This window comes from Triticum aestivum, chromosome 7A (genome assembly GCF_018294505.1).
Source record: "Triticum aestivum cultivar Chinese Spring chromosome 7A, IWGSC CS RefSeq v2.1, whole genome shotgun sequence".
Lineage (NCBI taxonomy): Eukaryota > Viridiplantae > Streptophyta > Magnoliopsida > Poales > Poaceae > Triticum > Triticum aestivum.
The window spans coordinates 704,120,389-704,131,077 of NC_057812.1; the positions used below are offsets into that span (position 1 = coordinate 704,120,389).

The window sequence follows — 10,689 nt, forward strand, 5'->3', positions numbered from 1 at the left end:
GCCGGCGGCAACACCGGCGCATCGCCAAATCGCCTGAATCTCTACGAATCTCGAGCGAAGTATCGAACACCGAGGGAAGGGGATAAAAATGCAGGCAAGGATTGTGACAGTGGGAGCGAGCATTACCTTCAATCTGTAGGCGCTCCGGCGAGGCCGCTCCAGTCCGGCGAGCACCACCGACGGTCGCGAACTCCGTCGACTCTTCCGCCTCCGCCGTCGCCTTCTTCCCTCGTCTCCTCCTCCAATCGTCTGAAATGCGAAGTGGGTTGTGCGAGTAACTGTGGGGATGACTAAATGGAACCGTGAGGGGTAGGCGGGCGAAGTGCGTGACGTGTTTGACATCAACAGTCGCCTTGTCCTACGTGGCACAGAAAATCGGCCAGATTGTGCCAAGATTCGTGCATATAGTACTGGACGGTGATGGATGCGTGTGGTCGAGATGGTCAACGCCCATACATGTGGGCGTTAACATTTCCGCAAATCAAAAAAGGAAAAACACAGAGAAAAGAATCCCGCAGAGACAGCAACAGTAATGGGCCAGCCCACTGGCCTCGTGTGAGTCGGGCCGCTGCGTGGAGAAAACCCTGCCAATAGTTGCGTGGCGCGCCGCACCGCCTCCGATTCCCCACCCGCCGTCGTCTTGCCTTCTTCCCGACCGCATCCCCATACCAGAATCGCCTCGTCGTTCTCCTTCGCAGTGGAGCAATGCTGGCATCCGAGAGACCACGGACGATGACGTCGTCGGCCTGCATCCCGGAGACTGCCCACGGGGCGCACTTGTTCAAGATCAACAGGTACAGCCTGTACAGGGACTTGGGCGTCGGCAGGTTGATCGAGTCGTCGACCTTCACCGTCGGCGGCTACCACTGGTGCGTCCTCTTCTACCCCGACGGTCACACGGGGGCATCCACAGACCATGTTTCAGCTTTCGTGGAGCTCAAAACCAAGAACGCCAAGGCTAGGGCGGTCTTCGATCTGAGGCTAGTCGACTGTCGCACAAAGCCTTATACATTGCCAAACCCTAGCGAGATAGACCCCTCGGAGTTTGAATCATGTGATGATTCCTCGACCTGCTGTGGTTTCCACGATTTCCTGAAGAAGAGCGAGCTCGAAGATTACATCCTGGATGACGTGCTTGTCATTGAGTGCAATATTGCTGTTATCAAATTAAAGAAGGCAGAGGTGCAGACCACCAAGACGAAATTTGAGGTCCAAGTTCCACGGTCCAACTTGCTGCACAATCTTGGTAATTTGCTAGAAACACAAGAAGGGGCCGATGTGTCTTTCAAGGTCGATGCAGAGGTTTTCCCAGCTCATAAGATCATCCTCGCTATGCAGAATGCAGTCTCCGGTCTTCAAGGCGGAATTCTACGGGCCAATGAAGAACAAGGCTAAGCATGGTCTAACCATTATTGAAGACATGCAGCCTGCTGTTTTCAAGGCACTGCTCCACTTCATCTACACGGATTCATTGGCCCCAATGGATGACCTCAGTGATGACGAGCATGAAGAGATGGTCAAACATCTACTTGTTGCTGCAGATAGGTACGCCATTGACAGGATGAAGCTCATGTGCGAAAGCAAGCTTTGTGATAGACTTTGCACCGAGAACGTGGCGACCACGTTGGCTCTAGCCGACCAGTATCATTGTATCCAGCTCAAAGATGGTTGCATAGAATTTATCAACACTTCTAATAGAATGAGTGATGTGGTGGCAAGCAAAGGGTATGAGCACCTCAAACGGACATGCCCTACTATTGTTGTTGATATATGGGAGAAAGCAGCTAAGACTCGCAAAATTTAGTAGTCTGACCATAGATGAATTTTGTGAAATGTGTTGAAACTTTAGCAAATAGCAGTACATGTCAAGTTATTCTGAAAAATGATTGATTGGTGCCAACTATTTATGCTATGGAGATGCTAGGTAATTATACAAAACTTGTGCAGATTCAAATACCAGTTTTGTTTAGTCAGTCAGCCTCACTGTTCTTTGTTTTTCCTTATCAAGTAGGACAATTATACTTTGTTAAACCAAACAACGTAGAGAGACACTATTTCACTTGCTAAGTTGTTCGAGAGCTAGCACTTCACTTATGGGCACTGCTATGCGCCGGTGCGCCGGCGCAACGATTCAGCCAGTCAACCAATGACCGTACGATTTCTATGCGATACATTGACTGCTAGCCATCGGATGTGCTTCCTTGCTTCGTCCGTCTTCTTCATCCTCTTCCTGAAAATACTGCACGGCCGCACATCGAAGCGAGAGGAGGCTGCAGCGCCGTCGACCCCGCCGTAATCTCCCGCAGACGACCGAGTCCGAAGCACCGCTGCAGACCCCGAGCTCACCGCTGCTCGCCGCCCTCACACAACCTACTCGCGCTCGAAAAAAATCGATCCATGGAGCGTGTAGCACGAATCCTCGCCGGTTCCAGCATGAAAAAGCCTCATCCACAGCATCGCAGCTGCCGCGGCGTCGTGGTCCTCGTCCCCGGGCAGCCGTTCGTCGCTGCAGCTGTGCTTTTGGAGTCGCCGCAGGTCGCAGCTCGCCATCAATGGACGTAGCAAAAAGTATGGCCAGTCGTAGCAAAAATCTACGATGCTTGCAGCAAAATCATCGCTGTCGCCGTGAATGATCGCAGCTCCGCCGTGAATGGACGTAGCAAAATAATTCGTCGTACGTAGCAAAAAATCATGATGGTTGCAACAGAATCTTGTCGCCGCCGTCGCGTGGTCGCAACTCAGCCGTGGATGAATGTAGTAAAAAACCTTGCAGGTTGAAGCAAAAATATTAGTCGGTTCCAGCTATAAGTAACACCGGTTGCAGCAAAAAGTCATTAATCAAGCTAAAAATCTCATTACAAAAACCTCCAAATGGTCATTTGAAGCAAAATACTTGCCGGTTCCAGCTAAATTTAACAGTGGTTGCAATAAAAATGCCACAACAACAAACTTCAAAGAAAGAAGATAGTACCAAATAGACTAGGTGGTTCCAGCAAAATATAATGCCGGTTGAAGCGAAATTTATTGATGGTTCCAGCAAAAATCATCTTACGGGCTGCTAGATTGAAGCAAAAGGATTTGCCGGTTCCAGCAAAATTTACTGATGGTTTCAGCAAAAATCATCCTACGGGCTACTAGATTGAAAGCAAAAGGATTTGCTAGTTCCAGCAAAAATCATCCTACGGGCTACTAGATTGAAGCAAAAGGATTTGCCGGTTCCAGGAAAATTTACTGATGGTTTCAGCAAAAATCTCATCGGCAGAAAACTCCAACAATCTATTTGTAGCAAATAAATTAGCTAGTTTCAGCAAAAAGAAACACTGGTTCTAGCAAAATCAAATCTCAGCAGCAAACAAAAGCGCCAGTGCCGATCGCAGTTGTCCCCGTCGTCCACCGTTGAAGCTTCCTGGTGCACAACGGGGAGGAGGGGAGGAGTATGGCCTTATCTATGGACCCCTGCCATGGCTGAAGAAAAGGTTGGGGGCGAACGGCACCACAACAGCGGAGGAGATAGGGGAACAGGGGGAGCAGTTTCCAATCTAAAGCTTGCAGCGGTGGTCGTGCAGCGGCCCTGCGGTGCGCTTGGACATGAGCAGAGCACAGCACCCCGGTTGAATCTGAGGAGAAAAGACGAGAGAGATGGGAAGCAGCTAGCTCAGGCTAGAAGAAAAAAAAACGAGTGGACAGGAAGCTACGCGGTGTAGATAAGAAACCCTGAAAGCGATGCGCGCGGAGCCCACAGTAGCATGACGTGGCACAAATCGGTGGCGTTAAATCGTGAGGGATCCAGTGACGCACGCGCAACCGGCGCATCGCTTCAGCCGGTCCGCCGGCACACAACGATTCCCTTCACTTATTGCCCTCCAGTGTTCTTTTCTGCAGCTAACCTTCAAGTTTCAGTGACAGAAAATAAAGCAAAAAACAGTAATGTGTTCTTAGTGCAGAAATTTTCTATGAATTTATTGGCCTTGAGTCTGCAAGCTAACAAGATGCTTGGTTGAGGAAGATTTACTTGGCACAGCAATGTAGTGCTACTCCATCGGTTCATGGTTGCACTTTTTGTCGATTCCGTTTTCTAAAAAATGGCTCAGCAAGCTATGTTACTTCACTCCAAACATGGGTCACCTTACCTAAATTATGTATGAATTTGTAACACTGATAGTCATATATATCACCCCACTTCAGAGCCTCATGGTCAGGTTGTAGAACGGCATACACATTTGGTTCAAATACCTCTCGCCGTCTCACGTGTTTGTCAGCTGAGCTACGAATGGGGAACCTTCTAGCTAGTTTTGTAGAAACATATTTTTTAAGTGTGGCCTACAAAAAGAAAGGCAAATACGAACAAAAACCGCAATGGTAGTTGTGTTTAGAATTGTCGCTATGTTTTCTCTTTCCTGCGCCACTCGTTCGTAAATTATGACATCCATGGTGTACTCTCACACCAACAAATGAGTAAGTGTCCTTGATTATTTCCCTAGAGAGGCTAACATACATGCTCATCATTTTTTCTAATAATACCATGGTCTACGCCCACTTCCCTCCCATCTCCCCCCCCCCCCCCCCCCCCCCCATCCCTCTGTTTTTACTTGTTGCCACTTGGTTCCTCCTTGGCCTACTAGTTACATCACCATTAGTTCTGCTTACTAATTAGCCCCTGGCTCACCACCGTTCCCAAGCTATTTTGTGTGCCATGTGACACCTTGTACTCTAGCCTCTACTATAATGCCATAGTCAACTTCTCCCAGCCCCTGGCTCACCACCGTTCCCCAATTCTCGATGGACATGTGGAAGAATAACAGAAGTTAGAGAAGATAAACTTGGTTAGATGTTCGAATCTAGCCATGTTAAAATAAATAAAGTAGATGCAAAGAAAATCAATTGTGTTCCAGTCAAAATTGGTAGACGTGAGTGCAAAGAAAAAAAAACTCCCACATCGTCAAATCCTAGCCACTCGAATCACCTTGATGACACTGTCATTCCCATCTGGTGCCACCTTTCCCCACCTTTGAGTCATCCCGCTACCATCCGTGTTTCCCTTTCCCTTCCAGTCAGATTGTGTTGTTGCCATTCTCCTCGCCCGCTACTCCAACCGAGAAGTGGCCGCGCTACGAGACAAACGATGACAACCTCGACCTGCACCCATAGATTGCAGATGGCACACGCTTGTTCATAAGCAGGGGCGGAGACAGGACCCAGGCCCCCAGGGCCTGGGCCCGGGGCGTGAGGCCCAACTCCTTTGGTGAGTATACTACTACCTAATACGTGAGGCCCAAATCCAGGAGCAAAGCTTGAAGGCGGCCCGGGGCACGCTGTCGGCCTGGCTCCGCCCCTGTTCATAAGGTCATGTTGATTGTGTACTGGTTGCAATATTTTTGCTGTCATCATTGTCAAGAAAGATCTAAAGATAAACCAACCCTCTCATCTTGCTATGTTAGAGGAAGAACAAAGAGAAATGTCTAGGAGGAAAAATGTGGCAGCCCAGTGATAGAATGAATTCTTTAAATTCATAAATAAACCATATTTGAAATCCCAATGCAAATATTTACTCTTATAATACAAATTTATCTATTGGATTCGCTTTAGACTATGTTTGGTTGTATGATTTGGATGGCACGATATTGCATTGGGCTGAATACCAATTCTGCAAGCAACTGAAATCAGTCTGAATACGAATGATGTTGTTTGGTTGTTCACTGAATTGGCTCATGGAATCTCATAGTTAGGCTGCAATTCCAAAGCTGCAGTCCGTGACTATACTCGCATGTTTATATAGTAGTCAGACATATTCGAATGATTCTAGAAATGAACCACGACAACAAAAATGTTCACACAATGGCTGCAATAATTCTTTTCTTGGACAATATAGCAGCAAGCACATCGGCAACCATCATTAGAAGCACTAGTAGCAGAAGCCAGAAGATTCCTCTCTGAATAAAATTCATCAGCAACAACATTCAGCGTTCTTACAGATTCAGTGGGATTCAGTGTCAGCAAAATTCAGTAGCAGCAGCAGCAGCACCCAATTCCCACCGGGAGCTCCTCTTCTTCTCTAGGACATAGAAAAATCCATCACAGTAGCTATCAAGGACAGCAATACCATTCATCCATCTCTTTCTCTCACGGACAGAAAAATCTACCATCACAGTAGCCATGGCCCTGGGTGGCGACCTGCAGGGGTGCAGGCCACCGGAATCGAGCGTTGCGCAGGAGGGAGTGCGAGGGAGGCAGAGGCCGGCCGCCGTCGATTGGGCCTTCGAGTTCGAGGCGTGTGCTCGAAGAGGCGCGTCGAGGATCTGTTCGTGGCTGCCGACAGTAATGCAGATCTCGGAGCCGCGGGTCCAGAGGAGTGAGGTGTCGCGCGCATGGAGTGTGGTCGCCCTCATCAATCCGGTGGACGCACTCACGCACAATGCTGCTCGAAGCCTATGGTTGCGCGCCTGGGCGACCGCCGTGGTCGAGCTCCTGGGCGCCACCGCTCTTTCCTTTTTCTTTTTTTTTCACGAGGGGCGCCGCCGCTCTTGTCGTCCCGATGCCCTGCCTCTCCCCTTCTTCTTTCCGAGACCCGGTGAAGCGATTTCAGACAATGCGGAGGTGTGCGGCTCGGTATCGAGGGAGGGAGTGCCGGAATTGAGTCAATTTTTTCCCATCTTTTTTTTACATCTCAACAAAAAGTTTATTCCGTCATTTTTTTCATCTCAAAAAAAGTTTTTTTTCCCTTGGTCAATAGCTTCACCGTTCAAACGGTTGTATTGGGGACTCGCGGATACCAATTCACAATTCCAAAGCGGAATACATTCATCCAAACACAATTAATATTTATTTTCATTCCATTTGCAACCCCGACAGACATGTATAGACTACGGGAATATAACCGTTGTTGAATAAAGATGTTGGAGATTACTCGGTGAGATATAAACATTGGAGAATAGAGTGTTGAGATGTAGCCGTTGCTGAATAGAGACGTTGGAGATTAGTCGGTGAGAAATAAACGTTGAAGAATAGAGTGCTAAGAATATAGCCGTTGTTGAATAGAGACATTGGAGATTAGTCGACGAGATATAAACGTTGGAGCATAGAACGCTAAGAATATAGCCGTTGTTGAATACAGACATTGAAGATTAGTCGGTGGGATATAAACGTTGAAGAATAGAGTGCTAAGAATATAGCCGTTGCTGAATAGAGACGTTGAAGATTAGTCGGCGAGATATAAACGTTGAAGGAAAGAGTGCTAAGATATAAACATTTGAATAAAGAGACGTTAGATAATAACGGCTAGAAAAGTAGACGTTGCAATATAGACATTCAAAATTAGATTTGTTGTGCATTAAGTGGCAATTTAATGGCTCGATTCTGCTCCCACTATATATAGATGTTCACATAGTCGAAGGAAGTATGAACCTTGTCCAGATCAAAAATAAGAAGCTTGAGAACATCCCAAATCATCAAATCCTTGTCGTCCTGTCTTACCGTGCTACGACCCTCTACTACCCTCACCTCTCTGCCCTTTCCCACCTCCCCAATCACCTAGTCGCCATTTCACCTTCTCAATTGCTCCTTGTAAGTGCATCTAGTGCCACCCCTAGTTGGTTTTGGAGTATTGACGACAAACCTAGTTGAGGGACTAATGTGTTTGTGAGAATTGCAGGATAACACAGGTAGAAGTCCTTCATTGATTTGGTTTTCCTACCAGAGATGATCCCTAAAAATGTATGAAAACATTGATGTCAAAGGTGGTTTATGAAGATATTCTCATTGAAGACTATGACAAGAGAAGACATCGCATGAAGTCTATGGAGCACGAAGACTTAGATCTTTCGTAGTTCTGTTTCTTCTTTGTTGAGTCATAGGAACCACCGTACTGTTAAGTGGGGTCCAAGAGAACCAGTCAGAATGACTGAAGTGATGCTTAACCAAAACCTATGTCTTCGAGTGAAGACTATGAGAGCGAATCTTGTCCAGAGTCGGACAAGTCAGCTTTGCTTGTAGCCCAAGTAAAGTTGCCGTGTGAGTTTGAAATCTGACCGTTGGAACACGTGTCAGTTCCTTAGTGACCCAGGGTCATTTTGGACAAATCAGGTCGGGTTGCCTAGTGGCTATAAATAGCCCACCCCCTACAACCATAAACGGTTGGCTGCTCAGAGTTAGAGTACGGCTTTTGTCGTTTGAGAGCAACCCACCTCGAAGCCTTTGAGAGAGAATTCCTTGCAAGGATAAAGCCCAAACCACCCAGAGCCAAAGAGTGTTAGGCATCACTTAAGTCTTCTTGTCTATGTGATCTGAAGACTTATTACACTTGAGGACTATGAATCCTCCAGCCGGTTAGGCGTCGCGTTCTGAGCATCCAAGAGACATTGTGGATTGCCGGTGAATGAAGTCTGTGAAGGTTTAAGAGTCTACCTTGAAGACTTACCAGAGTGATTGGGCGAGATCTGTGTGACCTTAACTCAAGGGGAATACGGTGAGGACTGGGTGTCCTGAGCTGCGTGTTCAGGACTGGGTGTCCGGGACTGTGTGTCCTAAGGTTTAAATACCTAGCCGCCCTAACCAGACATAGAGTTGTCACAGCAACTGGAACTGGTCCAACAAATCATTGTCTTCAACGAGCCACTGGTTTCATCCTTCCCTTCCCTTTACTTACTGTTGGTCCTTGTGAAGTCATTGTATGATTGCACTATCTTTTGTCTTCACTAAGTGACTGTGTGTTCTGTTTGGCTTCATAATATCTTCCTACCTGATCCTTACTACATTGCTGCTATTAGTCATTATGCTTTCACTTCATTGAATACTTGACTATGGTTTGCCTAGTGTAGTCTACCTTCCGCTGCATGGTAATAGGTTTATTTCTATCGTTTGTCTTCGAAACTTCCACATTTTGAAAACTTTCATAAAAATCGCCTATTCACCCCCCCTCTAGTCGATATAACGCACTTTCAATTGGTATCAGAGCAAGGTACTCCCTTGTTCTGTGTGATTCGGTTTAACCACCTGGAGTTTTAGCTATGTCGACTGCAGGGATAATCAAAGTCTCCGCTGCATGCCCCGTCTTCGATGGAACTGAATATCCCTACTGGAAGAATAAGATGCGCATGCATCTTGAAGCCATTGACATCGATCTATGGTATTGTCGTCAAGAACGGCGTTCCCAAGGCTGGAGAAGGTGTCACTGCTGCTGACGTCAAGAAGTTCGTTCAACTGGACTCTACTGCCAAGAATATTATCTGTGGTCATCTGACCAAAGGACAGTATGGCCGCGTGAGTGCTTTGGAAACATCTAAGCTAGTCTGGGACTGGCTCTCCAAGGTCAACGAAGGCGTCTCCACCCAGAGAGATCAGAGAATCAGTGTCCTTCGCAACCTCTTCAACCGCTTCAAGAGAAATGACTATGAGAATGTCCAGCTCATGTTTGATCGACTCACTGACATCACGAATGAGCTTCAAGCCCTTGGCGCTACTGAGATCACCAAGCATGAGGTCGTCAAGACACTACTGAGATCACTTGACAGTTCGTTTGACACCCTAGCCCTGATGATTCAAGAACGTCCTGATTTCAAGACACTCGATCCGTCTGACATACTTGAGAGGCTCAACACACATGAGTTTCAGCTTTCTGAGAAAAGAGATATCTACGGTCCAAACTATGGGCGAACTCGTGCCTTGAAGGCAAAAGCTGTCTCCTCATCTGAAGAAGAATCTGATAGCAGTTCTGATGATCCTGAAGACATTGGAAGGGAACTTGTTATGCTTGTGAAGAAGTTCCAAAAATTCACCAAGAAGAAAGGTTTCAGAAAGTCTTCACAATCAAGCTCAAGGAATGATGAAGCTTCTGCTCATGACTACAAGAAGAAGACATGTCACAAGTGCAAGAAACCTGGCCACTTCACCTCAGAGTGTTCGCAGTGGGACAATGAGAACAAAAAGAAGAAGAAGAGCAAGGAATATGACTCTGACGACAAGAAGAAGAAGAAATACTCAAAGTCTTCTTCCAAGTCTTCCTCGAAGTCTTCATCACACAAGAAGAGCTCATCTGGCAAGGCACGTGCGTTTGTTGGCAAGGAAATGGATTCAGAGGAGGAATCTGCTTCTGATGAGGCGGAGGTGGAGTCTGAGGAGGAGTCCGATTCTGGCGTTGCAAGTCTGGCTACAGCATACGTTGCCAAGTCCATGTTCAACACTGAAGACAATGACTTCATCACCGACACCGATGCAAATGACAAGGACTACTCCGCTCCTACCTACTGCTTCATGGCACGCGGTGCCAAGGTAAACACACGCACTACTCACTATCAAACATCTAGTGAAGATGACTCTGATTGTGGTTCAAAACCCAGCTACAAAACACTTTCTAAAATTGCAACTGAACAACAGAAAGCTATGGAACATATTCAAAAACTATTAGACAAAAGCGATGATTTGTTAGGCGCTGAAATGACTCGATCTGAGTCTTTAATTGAAGACATAAAAAATCTTCACGTTAAGTATGAAGAACTTGAAAGTCGTCATGAAACGCTCTCAACAACTCATGAAAAGCTTTCCTATGATTATCTTCAAAGGAAGCAAGATCTTGAGAAATTGAGAGCGGCTCATGAAGATCTTCAAAAGGAAAACGAGTCACTTCGCGCCGAACAGATCACTTCCGCTCAGGAAGGATTTGAACCACCATGTCTTAAATGCATTGAGCGTGATAAT

At 46.7% G+C, this 10,689-nt stretch overlaps 1 pseudogene; it reads left to right on the forward strand.

Annotated features, from left to right (window-relative positions):
* The first annotated feature begins 648 nt into the window (after positions 1-648).
* On the forward strand, positions 649-1,804 carry LOC123147567 (BTB/POZ and MATH domain-containing protein 1-like; annotated as a pseudogene).
* Positions 1,805-10,689: the final 8,885 nt, after the last annotated feature.